General features: G+C 33.7%; 1 long non-coding RNA gene across 1 annotated transcript; it reads left to right on the top strand.

Annotated features, from left to right (window-relative positions):
- The first annotated feature begins 1,191 nt into the window (after positions 1-1,191).
- On the top strand, positions 1,192-17,127 carry LOC123553257 (uncharacterized). The gene is made up of 5 exons (XR_008371012.1): positions 1,192-1,218; positions 6,113-6,246; positions 8,066-8,162; positions 9,120-9,251; positions 16,977-17,127. It is a non-coding gene; the product is annotated as an uncharacterized LOC123553257 (long non-coding RNA).
- The last annotated feature ends 794 nt before the right edge of the window (positions 17,128-17,921 follow it).

The raw sequence follows: 17,921 nt of genomic DNA, 5'->3' as shown, positions 1-17,921 counted from the left end.
ATACGCCCTAAAAAAATTATAACATCAGGGGCAAATGGGAATATTTCGCTTTCAAATTTAATGTCTTTTTTACAAAAACCCTTTCGTTTTTTTTTTCCAACGTTTTCAGAATTTTTTTAAAAACAAAACCAATAAACTAAATTTAATTTTCCTTTACCCCGATAACAAGAAAAACTACATATCATATATTTTAACCTATAAAAAGCGGGACACGGCGATTCTGTTTTTTTTGTGCCCAATTTGGGGACACGACCCACCCCTGAACACCAGTGCAGTTTGATCTTTTTTCTGCACGTTCCCCAAATTCAGTCAGGTTCCCTTTTTTACAGTGAATATACCGCCCAAAAATTAAAATTGGGACAATTTTTTATTTGGGCATTTTTAGAAAAAGTAAGGGAAAAAACGTAACTTCCCCTTTTTGAAAAAACTTAAAATTGAGTTGACCTTTTTTTAATATTGTTACCCTTTTTTGATAAAAAATTAAGTTCACGGAGAATTTAGGGAGGGAAAAGGCAGGGGGTCGGGGGTAGGTAGAGAAGAAAAAATCAGTTACATCGAGTTCCCTGAAAAAAATGCCTGCAGAATGTTTGTTTGCTTTTCTTGCATTCACATTTACAAAAAAGAAACTGACTTTTTGGGGTCAGCATGTTTTATATATTTTGGGGAATATGTGTTTCATTCTGCAAACGTTTCCTTGAATTTGGGAAAAATTATTTTTAAAAATTTCAGGATACACAGTGAGTAAATAAATCATAAAAACGGAAACCCTTCCTTTTTATATTTACTAAAGAAATTATCCCCAAAGCTTTTGGGACGCCGTAAAAAATTCCAGTGTTTTAAAACCCGGGGGTTATTTTGCGAATCCCTTAAAATGTAATTTTTACAGCTGTTCATCAAAAATTTGGGAAGTAAAAAACCCAAAATTTTAAACCCATATTGTTCCCAACGCCAATAAAAACAAGCTTGCCCCGTTATTTTAATACCACCCCCCATTAAATTTGCCAAAGGTAAAAGGGTCCTCTATTTCAGCCAATCGGGATACAAGGTGAAAGTTTAAGGGTCACACCTACGGGCATGAGGGAATATGAAAAATGGGACCCTCTTAAAAAATTTTTTTTTGGGGTGCATTTTTTTCAACAATAATAGAATATTTTTTTTGGGGGAAACAAAATTTTTTGGGAAATAAAACCTTTTTTTATTGTCTAGGTTATGTTGTCGGTAAGAAAATTTTTTAATATAAAATTTAATGCGGAAAATTTATAAATTTATGAATAAACATTAACGCTGATAGAGAATTATTAAAATATTTGAGGAAATTTTTGGTATACCAACGAAATTGTCATATTGTGCAAAATTTGGGAAAAAATTAAAAAAATTTAAATTTTTTATTCCCCAAAAAACCCGGGGTTAAAATTTTGTTGCTCCCTGTTATGTTGGTATTATTTTTAAACCAGCTTTCCTTTAAAGGAAAAAAAAAGGGAAAAAAAAGAAACAGTTATTTCTTTTTTAAAAAACAAATACTGCGGTCAGATTATTTAAAGATATATAAAGTGTGTCAGAAGTTTTTGCTTTTTAAAATTTTTTGGGTTTTCCTTTTCTTAATTTTTTTAAAGTCCGTCTGGTTTTAGAAGTCCTTTTTTGCGAACATACTTAAAAAAAAAAAAAAGGGGAGCGTCGTTTTTTAATTTCCGCAAAAAAGGTTTTTTAAAATTGTGTTTGGTGTCTTTTCATTTCGTTCCTTGAATTTTTTAAAAAGAAACATAAAATTTAAAGGGAGTTATAACCCAAAATTTCAAGATGTAAAAAAATGATTCGTTTTAAAATTTTTAAAAAAATTTCCCCTTTTTTTTTTTTTTCAAAGACCACCAGATTATACATTGCTAAAAATTTTTTCCGGGGAAACTTTGCTAAGAGGGGCGTTAATATAAGCTCTAAAAGTGCGTTGGGGGTGCATTTATTATTATTATTATTATTATTTTTTATTATCAATTTTTATTTTCTCAGTTTAATTTTTTCAAGACCCAAAGTACAAAAATCGGGGATTTTTCTAGGGAAGTTATATTTACTCTTTTGAAGCTTATCTCATTTTTCATTCCTATGAGAAAACTTTTTGAAACTTTCTCAATATCTATCCCTTCTTCAAAATAAATGCTATAATATGAGCAAAAAAAAATTAAAAGACATAAATACAATTTAAAAAACAAGAGGGGGTAAGAGAGTTCTATCGGGGTTTGATAAGTGAAATTTAAAATTTTTTAACATAACATTATTGTATTTAATTTATTTTTATTTTTGTAATTTACTTTATATACAACGGTGACTTTTTAAAATCAGGCATATAACGTTTACTGTTTTAAAAAGAAAAGATTTTCGTCTTACCCGCCACAGGGCCCCAAAATTGAATTCGAAAAGGAAAAGAATTAAAAAAAAAAAATGGAAATTTTCCCTAAAAGTATTAATCATAAAGGGCTGCAAAAGCAAAAAAGAATTTGAATTTTTCTCCATGGTTTCAAAAATAAAGAAAATATTAAAAAAAAAATATAATCCCAAAGGGACTGCCTCAACGGGGTTTAAAAGGGAGATTTTTAAAAAAAAACTGCCCTGCAGTACTGGGTTTTGCAAAACAGGCGGGTTTGGGCAAGTTTTGTGGGCTTATTACGCACAAGGAAAAAGCGAATTCTTTTAAAAAATCCCAACAGACGCCTTTGTACGTGTCCCGGGAAAAACACATTTTTTTAAATTTTTTCGATAGATAACTCATTCGGTAATATCGTTAATTTTCGAGAGGGTTCGATCCCGGCCACGTCAAACCCAAGTTGGGTTTTAAAACCAGTATTTCCCCTTGCTTTTCGCCCCAGCATTTGGGAAAAAATGGGCCCCCAAACTAAAATACCCTCTTTGCGGTGGATTCAATCAGGAAAGAGGTGTCAAGAGTGATTAAAATAAGTTGTTTGTTTTTTTTGTTTGGGGTTTTAAACCCCTTTTTTAACAGTATTTCAGTCCCTATAAAGGCGGGGAGTTTAAACCCAACAAGTAATTTCCCGGTTCGTACCCTACAAACCCGTTCCCGCAAAAAAACTGCCAACTTCCCCACATTAACAGAGGTGGAGGGGCAATTATTTCAGACACAATGTCGTTAATCAAATAGGGTGGGGGGGAAAATTTTCGCCCCCCCGAGGGTCGAAAACCCCACCCCGCGGTCCCCTAGACCGACGCTCTTACCCCACTGAAACTAAGCGGGGGGTAATGGAATTGTAGAAAATTCTTTACAATCGACCAAAAATAAATGTATAAACTAAATGCGTATCACGCTGTGTAATCAAAAAAAAAAAAAAAAAAAAAAAAAAAAAAATTTAAAAAAACATGAAAAGAAATTTAAATGCGATCGAATTTTCTTCTTTTCAAATTTTTCAAGCTTTTGCGAAAAAATTGCATCTGATTTCAACCCCCTATGAGAAATGTCCCTAAACTGATTTAAAAAACAAACAAACATTCCCCTTTTTCCGTAACACTTAATTTGAAAGAGTCTAAAAAGACTTTAAAAAAACCCAATTTTATCATGTACATAACAAAGTAATAAAAAAATTTATATTATAGGCTTTATCTAACACCATCCCGAAATTTCCCAAAGGATCCGTCCCCAAATTTGGGGAATTCCCCCTCATAAACCCCCCCTTTCCCCGAGTAGGACCCTTTAAATTTGGGTTGGGCGAGAGAACAACAGGCTTGATTAAGGACTCTATTCAGGGTTTTTATTTTTAACCGTTTTTTGATATTTTTTAAAACTTTTAAAACTTTAAAAAAGGGGGCAGAACGGAGAAAAAAGGGGTTTTAAAAAATACGGGAAAAGACATTGATTATATTTAACTTTACCCTTTAAAAGTTTATCGTCTTTGTATTTTTTTAACCCGTTTAAATGTGATTGCGTTCGTTTCTTAATATTCGGGCCCCAAATTCGGTTTTTCCAATTTACGGAATAAATTTTAGTTAAATGTTAAAATCATAATAAGTATTTCAAGTGAAACCGGGTACCTCGTTCGTATTTTGGCTCAGTGGGTTTAAAAGGGGGGAAATTGCTGCTTCGGCCTATTCGAGAACTTTTTTTAAATTTTAATTTTTTTTTTTTTTATTTATTTTTGTTTTTAAAAATTTCAAAGGGGCACAGGGAAAAATTTAAACCACGGGCTTCCAAAGGGAAAATGTGTTTGTACTACTTTATAACGATCGAAATAAATCAATGAATATAGCTTTTTTTTGGGAATAAAATTTTTGTTTAAAAAAAGTAAAGTCAAAACTATTTTCCCCAGCACCTTTTTATCAGAAGAAAAAATTCAAATTTTTTAAAGTTGAACTATAGACGGTCAAAAAACACAAACTATCAACCGGGCGTTTTTTGCAAAAAATTTATGTTGTAAACTATTTGGTGGGAAGTGTAATACAAAAAAAAGGGCTTTAGCAAAAAATACTACCCCCACATATTTAAAGTGAAAATAATTTTTCTCAAAAAACAGTAAAAAGTGGGGCCTTTTGAAAATGCATATTACAAATAACCCAAAAAAATTTTTGTGGGGAAAAGGGAGGTTTTCCGGTTTCAGCTCTTAAATAATGCAAAATTTTTCAAATAAATTCTATTATTTTCACAAACATGTTTGAATGAAAAATTTTTGAAAAACATTCACCCAAATGGTTTTGGGGGGTTTTAATACTTTTTAAACTTTTATTTTTTTTGCCGGGGCCCCCATGTTTAGTTTATTCGTTATTGGGTTTAAATTTGTTTTTTTGTTTTGGGTTTAAAAGGGCCCTTTTTCCCAAACAGTATTTCAGTCATTAAAAGGCGGGCAGTTTTAAAATAACCAGTGTTCCTGGATTCTGTACCAGTACCCAAAATGTTCTCCCAAGTAAATGCCCCAAATTTTCCCCCCCCATGAATTATCCCGAGGTGGAGGAAAAAAAATGGGGGGGGTTTTTAGACAACAAACCCCCCTTTTTTCAAATAGTCACGGAGAAAAATACGCCCCCCCCCGAGGGTCGAACTCGCGACCCAGCGGTTTCCCTGACCAACGCTCTTACCCCACTGAGCTAAGCGGGGGGCTATTTTCTTTAAAAAAATAAATTTTTAAATAACACTGAAAAATTTCATAATTTTTTACATGGATATGTATTTTTTAAAAAAATAAATGTATTTTTTCAAAATGGTAATTCATAATAATGAATTTATAGCAATTTTTTGTTCTTCGTGTTTTAAATGTTTTAAACTGTTTTAAAATTTCAGTTTTTTTTCTTTTTTTTTTCCTCTTCAAGTTTAAAAACTTTTTCCAGGTTGAAATAAAAAACCCCCTAAAGGGTTTTTTTAATGAAAGAAGAAAAAAAAGAAAAAAAAATTTTAAAAAAAATTTTCCCCCAAATACCTGGGGTAACCCCTTTTATCTGTCTTATGTTTGACACTCCGAAGTCTGCGAATTTGATAAATTCTATTACCTGAAGGCCCTGGTTGGGGTTTCCCATTGTAACCCCATTTTCTTTCATTTTAAACACTACATTTTTATATAAAATTTGGTAACGGGTTTTCGACGGCTTTTTGTCCTTTTCTTTATAAGTTTAAAAAGAAGTATTTTTCCGTTTAAAATGTTAAAATTGCTTATGAAATTTTAAAAAAAGTCAATGCCAAACCCCATGGGTTTTAAGATGAAATTTATAAATTCTGCTTAAAATTTTTTTTGGTTATAAAAATAATAACGTGGGTGCGTCGTGGCCCGGGATTGTAACCCCAACAATGTCTTTTTGGCTTTTTCCCCGGGGGCATTTATTCATTATTTCGGGGGTATCAAACAAGAGAATCCACAAAAAAAAAAAAAACAAAAACCCTTTTGGTTTTCGGAAATTTTTAATTTGTTCTGGTTTTGGGCATGCGCACATTAACTTACGACTTACTACTACAGGTTTTTTCGGGGTTTTTCAGTCAGATGACTGTGTGTGTGTATTTGTTTAATTTCTTTTTATTTTTTTTTTTTATTTATTTTTTTGTCTTTCTTTTTGACAAAATTTATCAATTTATTGCATTCCAACAGTGAGTAAATGATTTTAAGTTCATGATAAAATGTGATAATTTCAGGTATGTCGGTTCATAAAGACGCCTGATGTCGGGACGGTGAAGGCACGTCTACAAGATAATGTGGTGTAAACAGATGGTAAACGTAATTTCCGGACACAGATGCGACTTGCAAGGGTCAAAATCTTTAAATTATGGTAAGTACCATAAACGTGTGGTACGATGGTCTAGAGTGAATAATATGAAATAAGACAAAAGTCTCAAAGCGAGCTCAAAGAAATCAGATTTAGCTAAAAAAATAATAAACATGTCATTTATATGTAACACAGAAACTATTCACTACTCAAAAGAATTCGCGAGAAGGTTACCGTATTCACATATTTTCTTCCATTTTATCTATTTTATCAACAACTTCTTGTTGTATATATTTTTCTCCGACTTGAATGACATCTACATACATAGCGGTTGCGGCTTCATGTCACTAAAGTTACTGTTTTAAGTAATATACCGGAAATCATTAAGTAACAGTTATGCAATTGACATGATAAAGCATAGGTCACTTCGGTAATCAAGACCCTAACTTTATTTCGAGAATGTCCCCTAATTAGAGCGGATCATAAAATTTACTGAAGCATATAAGATTACTTTGATGTGACAATGTCATAAAAACGCACTGGGACTAATAATATTGAGTCGCGCCATGGGAAAACCAACATCCAGACCAGCCTGCGCATCTGCGTGGTCTGGAGCCATGCTGGTCGGAAAGCCACTATGTTGTTTTTTCATTGTACGGCTTACATATCACGTGGCGGAGCTGTAATAAACATTTCACGCGATATCTAGTATTCAAAAATCTATCAGAATTTATATACATGTACTTTGGAACTTTGTGGATATTTACATTTATCATATCCGTGCAGTCTGATCATGATCAGCACTATTCGCCATTCGGTCAGTACCTTTTTGGTAAGCACCACTTTTAATAGTTAATGGTACTGTCCAAATTGAAAGATGGAAAAGATCATTATAGAAATTTAGCAGGGCAAGGGTTAACAACAGATAAAGAATGTAAGTGTAGAACACCCCTCACCGCTACCCGCCCCCTCTCTATTAAATCTAACCGCTGCATTCACCGCCCGAACTACTTTGATATTGTCAAATAAAACTTTCGAATTCAAAGAATCAATAGAAATAAAAAAAAATAACAATTATAAGATGATTAAAATTTTTTGAATACGGAATTAAGTGATCCCGATTTGAGTATAATTGGATACAAAATCAAAGACTGGACTTTGTTAATTGAACATTTCGTTTTTAGCTTCATCTTTAAATTATATTGCAAGTATCATGTAAGCTTATTACCATAGGTGGTAAGTTCTGTGAGATCATGTTAGGAAATGAAATAAAAACTTCAGAATTACTTTATAAATTCATGGAAAATATCATTTTTTTTTTCTTCACCTAAATTTGTCTAGATCAAAATTACTGCAAAAAATAGTTTATTAATCCAAAATCATCAATGGTAATACGCATTAAAGTATACCAGGTGTGGTTTTGTAAAGATATTTTTCTTTATCTTGTGGTGGATATTTACTATAAAATAAATTCATTACTGATCGAATAGATTGAAATATAATATAACTCTAACGCAATTTATATTGTGCGGTCAAGTCTTTTTGCCCTACATAGATTGCGCATGCGCGAAAATTGTCTCCCGTTGCTAGGGCAATAGCTCTCTGTACAAAGATTTATACTTGCGTTTCCGTAAAGCTCGATTCTTTGAGCTCGCTATAAGTAAAACTTCTGAAAAAAATTCAAATGACATTATGTAGCGGCTCAAAATTTGAGTCAAATTCAAAACAGAAACTATCGGCTGCTAGCTCTACTTGAATAGTCAGTAAGATTGACTGAAGTATCTAATACATGGTACATATTTATATAAAATGGAACAGAACAGCCATATTTAGCAAATTAACAAAACGATACATTTTTTATTTATCCTTCATTTACTTTCAGATCTCTGTGTGCATGCGAATATCTTCAGCCGACTTGTGAAATGTCCAAACAGCTCCAACTGCTACCTAAGATAACACGGACGATAAAGGAATGAAGGGTTAGTTGACTTTTAAATTAAATTTTGTTTTGTGGTTTGACACTTTTATTGATTAGGTGTGAAATGCTACAGAACACCTATATTAAGCATAACCGATAGACTATATTTTTTTTGAGTTAGAACTTATGTATAGTTGCCTTTTAAAAAAAATGTAATCAGATGCAGACACCTTACCGACAATTATCATCGTGTACATAAATGCACGTTTTCTTAAAATGTCGTCAGATGACGTACTAATTATATTCATTACTTCCGCTCTAGACTTCCCTAGTATTCTCAAAATTGTATTTTAATGACGTTTTTCGCACTTGTATCAATGCAGACTTGTGGCATTTGCGTGTTTTCAGCCAAATGTCCCCATAATTTGTAAATTTTCCAAAGAACCGATGTCATGGTGAAGTTATTTCTTTTTCCTATTCGCCACGTTATACTGACTTTTGGAATATTAATGCCAGTATTTCCAGTATCTTTCTAAAGTTTATCTATCGGAAGAATATGATCATTTAGAAACTTGAGTGATAATTTAGAGCAATAGAATGACGTCCTCTCTTCCGACTGTGCAGAGAAAAAAGTTCTCGCCGATAGGTTTGCCTTGTTAGCTTCCGGTGGATATTTTCAAATCCATCACCATGTGCGTTACCGCAAAGCTCGGTACTCGAAAAGGCCTGCTCTTAAAGTTCTGTACAACGCATGCATTTATACTTCATCTTTGTTACATTAGTTAACACATTCTCTTTCTGATGTTGCCACGTTTTCAGTTTCTGTAATTATCTTGCTGATAATGTTTCGGAAGTGTAGATTTTGAAATGATAAACGATTAGACAGTCTGTTTGTGCGACAATTTCATACATCTGTTAAGATCAGTTTTTGCTTAAATTTTATAAAGAAATTACCGATTTAATGGGTCGAAACTATAAGCGATTAGTATTGATAAATAATGAATTGTGATTGTTTCAGGTATGTCTGCTTCACTACGATTGACAAAACTTGCACATCTACTTTCAAGCTGGTGAAAGCACGACTTCAAGATGTAAGCTAAAAAAGAAGATGGTAATTTCCGGCCACAAGTGTCAAAATCTTAAAATTAGGGTAAGTCTTAATTTTTATCGGTAGGCTTAATTTTTTTCGCGTGTAGGACATGGAGCAAGTCACGTGACAGGTTTTCGATACTGTACAGATTTTTTTTATTCGCAGATGTGTGATAAACTAATACTTTATTTGAATGATAAAATATTATATTTTTGTATATATATTTTATCTTCTTTTTTAAAAAAAAATAAGAAAAAAATTTGGGTCACGTGACACGTTTAGTCCATCTTCGTAACACACAGTAAGTTTCGACCATCTTCAACTTTCGCTTTCGGATGGATGTGACCTAGTTTACACGAATTTTTTGTCCACGATTGGAGACGCGCAAACTTCATACTGATTTTAAAACATTTTTCGGAATGACATAACGTGTAAGAAAAATAGAAACGTTGCTCTTATAATAAATTTACTCATCGATTACGTTTAATTCATAAGGTTGTTTTCATCCAGGCTTTACACTAGCGGATCCAGAGGGGGGCGCACCCGGCGCGCACCCCTTCTAAAATCGCCGGAGCATACGTAATTTGTAATTTGTTTGGGTACAATTACTGCAAAAAATATACACGTTTCTCGCTCGCTACGCTCACGTACATTATTTATCTTTTGTTCTGACTGAAAATGAAAAAAAATGTTGTTTTTTTTCACGCTCGCTTTGCTCGCATGGGTGAAAAATATTGGTCCGAGAGCTCACGGACTTTTATTGCAACAATTGAGGCCAAAAGAAGTTTATACATTTTTGGAAACAATATTTCATATCCTCCATGAAAACTCATTTCTTAAGTGTCAAAGCCGTGCCTATCTATATTTTGTTCACTTATTTTTGTGATAGGGGAGTTAAAATTCACTTGTATAATATTAGGGGGTAGGGTAAAGTTTACGTCTGCCAGTTTTTTTCACTGTTTAATTACAGTAACTATTAGAGTGTCAGTAAATGATTGTATGTCAAACAATGACAGCAATAAGAAATTTATCAAAATGGAATGAAGGGCAAACTTGATATTCAAGGTAAAAGGTCAAATTCGTGCAAAGATCACAAAATTTGGCATATTTGAAATTTATTTTTATTCTTAGAAAATAGTTTGTTATCTTAAGACACTCATCTTCATCTATGTAATGTGTATATATTAGCAAAAAACAGAAATACAAATATTATTGCAAAAAGTCAAGGTCAGCCCTTATAATATAAGGTCAAAGTTTATTTCCATGCACAAATGTGAAAACTGTTGCCTGTACTTTTTCTAATCTGTGCAATATGTCTTCACATAATTAGTCGCTGAAGTTAATTCATTTTCATGTTTGTATGTCAGACAAAGTCAGCAGTGAAAATGTAACCCAAAAACCGTAAAGGGTAAAGCTGATATCAGAGGTCAAAGGTCAAATTTGGGGGAAAAGCATAAATAGCCTCCTTTTTGAAAAATAACAGATACCTTTCTAATTATTAGTAATTACTCGTTAGTTAGTTTAATGTATATATGTCCCACAATGTCAGTGATAAAATATAGTCTGGAATGGGTCAAGTTCAGATATGATATTAAGGGTCAAAGTTCATTTTAAATAAAGGGATGAAAAATTAGCTCTTTACCATTTCTCTTTGTTGATAATATCTGTTCATTTTTATGTTGAAATGTTAGGAAATGTCTGCCATGCACATACAATTTCAAAACATTTAAGATTAACCATAATATCAAAGGTCAAAGGTCAAAAGAGTGAGAAAAATGTTGCAATAATATCACCTGCTTTTAATAATCATTATTGTTTAAGGTATCTGTTTTGTCATGTTAGCAATAGATCTATGATCATTTTACTGTATATTTGTCAGACGATAACATGAAAGAGAAAATAAGTCAAGGTCAAACCTGACTTAAAGGTCAGAGGTCATTTTTGCATAAAAGAGCAAAGTAGTTGTAATCTAACTCATTACTATGTTTAAAATCAGCTTATTGTCACAATTCACTGTTAGAAATTTATTTTAATATATACATGTCAAGCAAGGGCAGCAATGTAGGTCTTAAGTCAAAGCCAAACCTATCTTCAAAGGTCAAGGGTCAAATTTGTGTGAAAATAAGCAAACACAGCATTTGTACAATGATTTTTCTTAATTTTTAGGGTATTTTTTGTCAAAACTAGTGACGAATCATTATTCGTTTAAAGGTATATATAACAGATGATATCATTCTTTCTTAATTACGAAAAATTAGTCAAGGTCTAAACTAGTGAGGGTCTTCAAGGAACTCACAGTATAAAGAACTGACTGAAACAAGTTGGGGAGCCAACGGAAAGATCCTACGGGAAGCGTACACAGACACCGTTCGGCCAACTACAGAGTACGCGTCCACCTCATGGGTAACAGCTTCCTAAACCAGTAAAGATAAACAGGACAAGGTTCGAAATTCAGGCCTGAGGATAATTCTCTTACAAATGAGAACAACTCTATTAAAGAAATGGAAAAGACCTTGAGCCATTAGAGACAAGACGAGAGTACAAAAGCCCTTCTCAATCATATCGTCAAATAACTACAAAAAGGGAAATCAACAGCAATGGACGCAGAAGCAGAGTCGCTTGTACCCGATCAATGGGTTCCTAGACATTGTGCTTCGAAGACCAGATTGGAGTTGGGAAAACAGCATCAGGCATACAGCACACTCTTTGATCCAAGCATATACCTGTGGATCGGTGGAAAAAGCATTTCAGAATGCTGGGAATGGTGCCTACATCACATAACCAGACAGCTCCACTCGCACTCTCTCTTATTCAGTCGGCAAGAGATGCTCCAACTTCTGAGCCGATAAGCAAGCCCTCACATTGGCCATACTCCAGTTGTATAAGCGAAGAGAAAAGGGACAGAATATTGTTTTCTTAACAGACTCCGAGTCAACTCTTCAGGCTCTCGCAGCAGGTCAATCAGACATCTTAACGAGACAGCTGCTAAAACATACATCTCCTGTCTGAGAGCATAAATGTAGCATTTCAATGGATTCCTGCACATGTGAGCAAAGCCGGGTATGACAAGCTGCAGACAAACTTGCAAAGGAAGCATCCATGCAAATACAGCCCCAACCTCCATACAGAGATGCTCAGACTCTACTGAAGAACAGCTTTGCGTCAGACCGGAAGAACATAAATGGAGGCTACCTACCCCATCATGACAGTCCACACAAGCTAATCAGGCACATCCAAACAACTATCCTCCTGCTGTGCACTGGACACTGTGGCCTGAGAAAACACATGAAGAAGATGGGTGCTGCAGAGACAGCTAAATAACAGTGTGGATTAGAGGAACAAACAAACACCATTCCTCATTCTTCAGACCTATTCCTATTTGGAAGAAGCACGCCAGAATGTTTGGCCCACAGACATCTCATTTGAGGCCAAGCTGTGGGGAGATGCCAGCGACCTGCAGAATACGGTACAATTCATTGCCACATCTGACCTTAAAATATAAAACGGCCATAAGAAGCTGAAACACAGTAAGTAAGGAAGCAAGTAAAGGCCAACATTAAAATGAATTAACATCAAGTTATAACGACAAGATATCTTATTAACAAAGAAATAAAATTACAGTGCTAACTTTTGAATTTTTACCCGAAAATGTTATTTAGCCATTAACATCAGTGTTGATCTATGGACTCATGTCTGATGATATCATCATGACAAAACGTTTATATAGCCCGCCCGCTTAGCTCAGTAGGTAAGAGCGTTGGTCTACGGATCGCGGGGTCGCGAGTTCGATCCTCGGGCGGGGGTATGTTCTCCGTGACTATTTGATAAACGACATTGTGTCTGAAATCATTAGTCCACCACCTGTGTTTCATGTGGGGAAGTTGGCAGTTACTTGCGGAGAACAGGTTTGTACTGGTACAGAAACCAGGAACACCGGTTAGGTTAACTGCCCGCTGTTACATGACTGAAATACTGTTGGAAAACGGCGTTAAACCCAAAACAAACAAACAAACAAAACGTTTATAAACAATGTAAAGTATTGCAAATATGCTATTTTTGCGATCTTTTACACAAAGTTGACCTTTAACCTTTGATCTAAGCTTTACAAGTCACTGTTTTTTGGAATTAGATCTGCATTGCTGATATTGCCATACAGTTATATATAAGAAAAACCATTTTCAATGAAAGAAATGACAAGTGAAATTTTAACGAAGAAAAAATAAATAAATATGCTGTATTTTGAATTTTTACATGAAAATGACCTTTGACCTTTAATGTCGGGTTTCACCCGGAACAATTTTTTTGTTATCATCTCAACAGTGATATTGTCTGTTTTAGATATTTTAAGATGAATAATGATTAGTTTTACTAGTGACAAAAATACCCTAAACCAATAAAGAAAAATCATAACAAAAATAGTGCTTTTTGCGAAATTGTTAAACAAATTTAACCTTTGACCTTAAATAATAGGCTTGATTCTGACTTATTCGGATAAGAACTGAATTGCTGACCTTGCTATACATCAAAGTAAATTGGTAACAATGAATAATAACAAGCTATTTTTGAACAATAAAATGAGTAAGTATGTTGCATTTTGTGCTTTTTATACAAAAATGACTCCTAACCTTCAATACCACGGTTGACCTTGACCTTCGATAACATCGCCTGACAAATATACAATAAAATGAACAAAGATCAGTTACAAAAATTACAAAACAAATACTGTTACACAATAATAATTATTACAAAAAGGTGATAATATTGCAACATTTTACACACTTTTTTGACCTTTGATATTATGGTTGATCTTAAATGTTTTGAAATTGTATGTGCATACCAGACATTGCCTAACATTTATACATTAAACTGAACTGATATCATTGACTTATATCGACGAGATTTTATCAACAAAGAGAAAAGGTAAAGAGCTATCTTTTTTTTTTTTTACTTGAAAATGACCTTTGACCGACCCTTAATATCACATTTGAATTTGACTCATTCAATACTTAAGACCTAAACTGCTGCCCTTGCTTGACATGTATACATTAAAATAAACTGCTAACAGTGAATTGTAAGAACAAGCTATTTTTGAATGAGTAAGATTACTACTACTTTGATCTTTTATGTAAAAATGACCCCTGACCTTTAAACCCGGTTTGACCTTGACTTATTTTCTCTTTCATGACATCGTCTGACAAATATACAGTAACGTAACATAGATCTGTTGCTAACATGACAAAACTAATACTTTTAGACATTATTATTATTTAAAACAGGTGATATTACTGTATAATTTTACCCACTCTTTTAACCTTTGACCTTTGATATTATGGTTAACCTTGAATGTTTCGAAAGTGTATGTGCATACCAGACATTGCCAAACAGTTATACAATAAAATGAACAGATATCATTGACTAATATCAACAAGGTCATATCAACAAAGAGAAAAGTTAAAGAGCTATTTTTTCATCCCTTTACTTGAAAATGACCTTTGACCCTTAATATCACATTGAACTTGACTCATTGCAGACTATATTTCATTGCTGATATTGTGGGACATATATACATCAAACTAAATCACGAGCAATTGCTAATGATGTAAATAGGTAGCTGTTATTTTTCAAAAAGGAGGCTATTAATGCTTTTTTCACACAAATTTCACCTTTGACCTTTAATATTAGCTTTACCCTTGGTAGTTTTGGGGTTACGTTTGCACTGCTGACTTTGCCTGGCATACAAACATTAAAATGAATTAAATTCAGTGACTAATAATGTGAAGACGTATTAAACAGATTACAAAAGTTAATGGTAACAGTTGTAACATTTGTGCATGAAAATGACTTTTGACCTTCAATCATCAGGGCCGACCTTGACCTTTTGCAATGATATTTGCATTTCTGAGTTTTACTGATATATGCACATTATATAGATAAAAATGAGTGGTTTATGATAACAAACTATTTTCTGACAATAAAATTAAGTTTCAAATATGCCAAATTTTGTGATTTTCACATAAATTTGACCTTTGACCTTGAATATCATGTTTGCCCTTCATTCCATTTTGATAAATTTCTTATTGCTGTAATTTTTTGACATGTATACATTTACTGACAATCCAATTGTTACTGTAATTAAACTGTGGAAAAACTGGCAGACGTTAACTTTACCCTACCCCCTAATATTTTTATAAGTGAATTTTAACTCCCCTATCACAAACATAAGTGAACAAAATATAGATAGGCACGTCTTTGACACTTAAGAAATGGGTTTTCATGGAGGATATGAAGTATTGTTTCCAAAAATGTATAAACTTCTTTTGGCCTCAATTGTTGCAATAAAAGTCCGTGAGCTCTCGGACCATATGCATTTTTCTTGCTCGCTAGACTCGAATACGTAATTTGTCTTCTGTTCTGGGTTAGAAATATAAAATATGAGCCGTGAGAAAATCAACATAGTGCGTTTCCGACCATCATTGATCCAGACCAGCCTGTGCATTTGCAGTCTGGTCAGGATCCATGATGTTCGCTAACAGTTTCTGTTATTCTAATAGGCTTTGAAAGCGAACAGCTTGGATCCTTACCAGACTGTAGGGTTGCGCAGGCTGGTCTTGATTCATGCAGGTCGCAAACGCACTAGGTTGGTTTTCTCATGGTGCGGCTCATATTTTTTTTCTCTGTCGCATAGGTAATTTTTTTGTTCTGGGTGAAAAAAATGCATTGTTTTCGCTCGCTTTGCTTGCACATTTAAAACAGAATTAGTCCTAGGTAAACCCTCCCCACAAAAATCCTCAGCTAAGAAATCCCGAGATACGAAAGAATTAGTTTGAAAATTCATAAAACATTATTTTAATTAATATGTTACTTGTATTGATTTTGTCACAAAACCTGTGATTTGTGAATACCAGATAAAGTACCTAAGAACACACAGAATGCACCAAATGGAACAATTGTTTTCAAAATTTTCAGGGGCAGCATGACCCCAGACCCCCAAGTTGCTCTACACTACGACTTATTTACGTCCCCTCTAACACCAAATCCTATATCCGACACTGCTTTATTCCACGTTTTCCTGATTAATCACCTTTTAAACATTACTTCCGGTTTATCAAACGTGTAGAACTACCTGCTTGTAAAAGACCCACCCACCAGCTCAGTAGGTAGAGCGTCGGTCTACGGATCGCGGTGTCGCAAAGTTCGATCCTCGGGCGTGGCGTATGTTCCCCGTGACTATTTGATAAACGACATTGTGTCTGAAATCATTAGTCCTCCACCTCTGATTCATGTGGGGAAATTGGCAGTTACTTGCGGAGAACAGGTTTGTACTGGTACAAAATCCAGGAACACTGGTTAGGTTAACTGTCCGACGTTACATGACTGAAATACTGTTGAAAAATGGCGTAAAACCCAAAAACAAAACAAACAAAAACCTGCTTGTAGAATGAGAACTTCATGAGTCTTCATCATGTTTCAGATGTTTTTAAAGAATGCACTGTTACAAATAAACATTGTATTTGTTTGCATACAAATATCATATTTAATATTAATCCTACTTATTGATAAATACTATTGGAACACAAAAAGGTACATGTCTGTGTCATAACATCACCTGATGAATAATAATTGTATTCAACAAAATAATCATTTATATGTATGTGCTTTGCACGTGTGTGCGACAGTGCGTGTGCGCACAAAATGTGTGTTTTTGTGTGTTTTAATAGAGATGTTTTGCTAGATGATTTCATTAGTATTTGTATACGTGTTCGAATTAAATAATTTATAGTTCAGGTCGAAGAGAAATATACGTCTCCTTGCGGTAAACCAGAATACAGCACGGCATTTCGCTTCATATACGTGTTATTCAAAAGACAACAACAGTTTAAAGCCAAAGGAACTCAATCTAACAAATTGTGTCAGTCGTTAGACATTCAAAATCATGATCTAATATATCGTTTGGAAATTCTCCCCTTTGCTGATGAAATACCATCTATTATTTAATGGATATTTAACTAGAACAGAACGGAACAGAACAGAACAGAACAGAATGGACCAGAACAGAACTTTCACAATTTTACATCTCTGTAAACGGCATCGATATTGCCATTTAATTTATCATATATTTATCGATTTATAACTGGTATTCTGCAGACTCCGTAATTGATACATTGACAAAATATGGATAAATCAGTTGATAAACCGATATCGAAGTTGGATTTTGCTGTTATCCGAATTCAGAAAGCAGCATAATACAATAAGTACAATGATTGTCAGGATTTATAAAAAATGTTTCACCTAGAGTTATTTTGACATAGGAAATTCTACACGTCTGACAAACCGGAAGTAAAGGCATGACGTCATTTAACCGGAAATATAACACAAAACCTGGACTCGGCATATGGATTCTCCTTTTCATTTGCCTTATTTTCTTAAAATATCTATGGGTTTGAAAACTTAAGATTTTCTCAATTCGAGCAAACAACAACAACAACTACAAAACCACCAATATGTAAATTCTGTATGTTTTGTGCAAATTTGTCAAGAGGATACATGTATATAAATGTGTACATGATATTATAAATTCATTGTCAAGAATATTATTTACATTTATGGTATAATAGATGAATCTAATATAATGAAGTTATACATATCTGTGTTTTATTTGATAACTGCAACTTTTTGCTACCTCGGACAGTGTCTTGGATACCTTAACATCATTAAGCTCGTTTTGTGCAA

The sequence above is a fragment of the Mercenaria mercenaria genome, chromosome 5 (genome assembly GCF_021730395.1).
Source record: "Mercenaria mercenaria strain notata chromosome 5, MADL_Memer_1, whole genome shotgun sequence".
NCBI lineage: Eukaryota > Metazoa > Mollusca > Bivalvia > Venerida > Veneridae > Mercenaria > Mercenaria mercenaria.
This window is presented reverse-complemented; position numbering and strand designations above follow the sequence as displayed.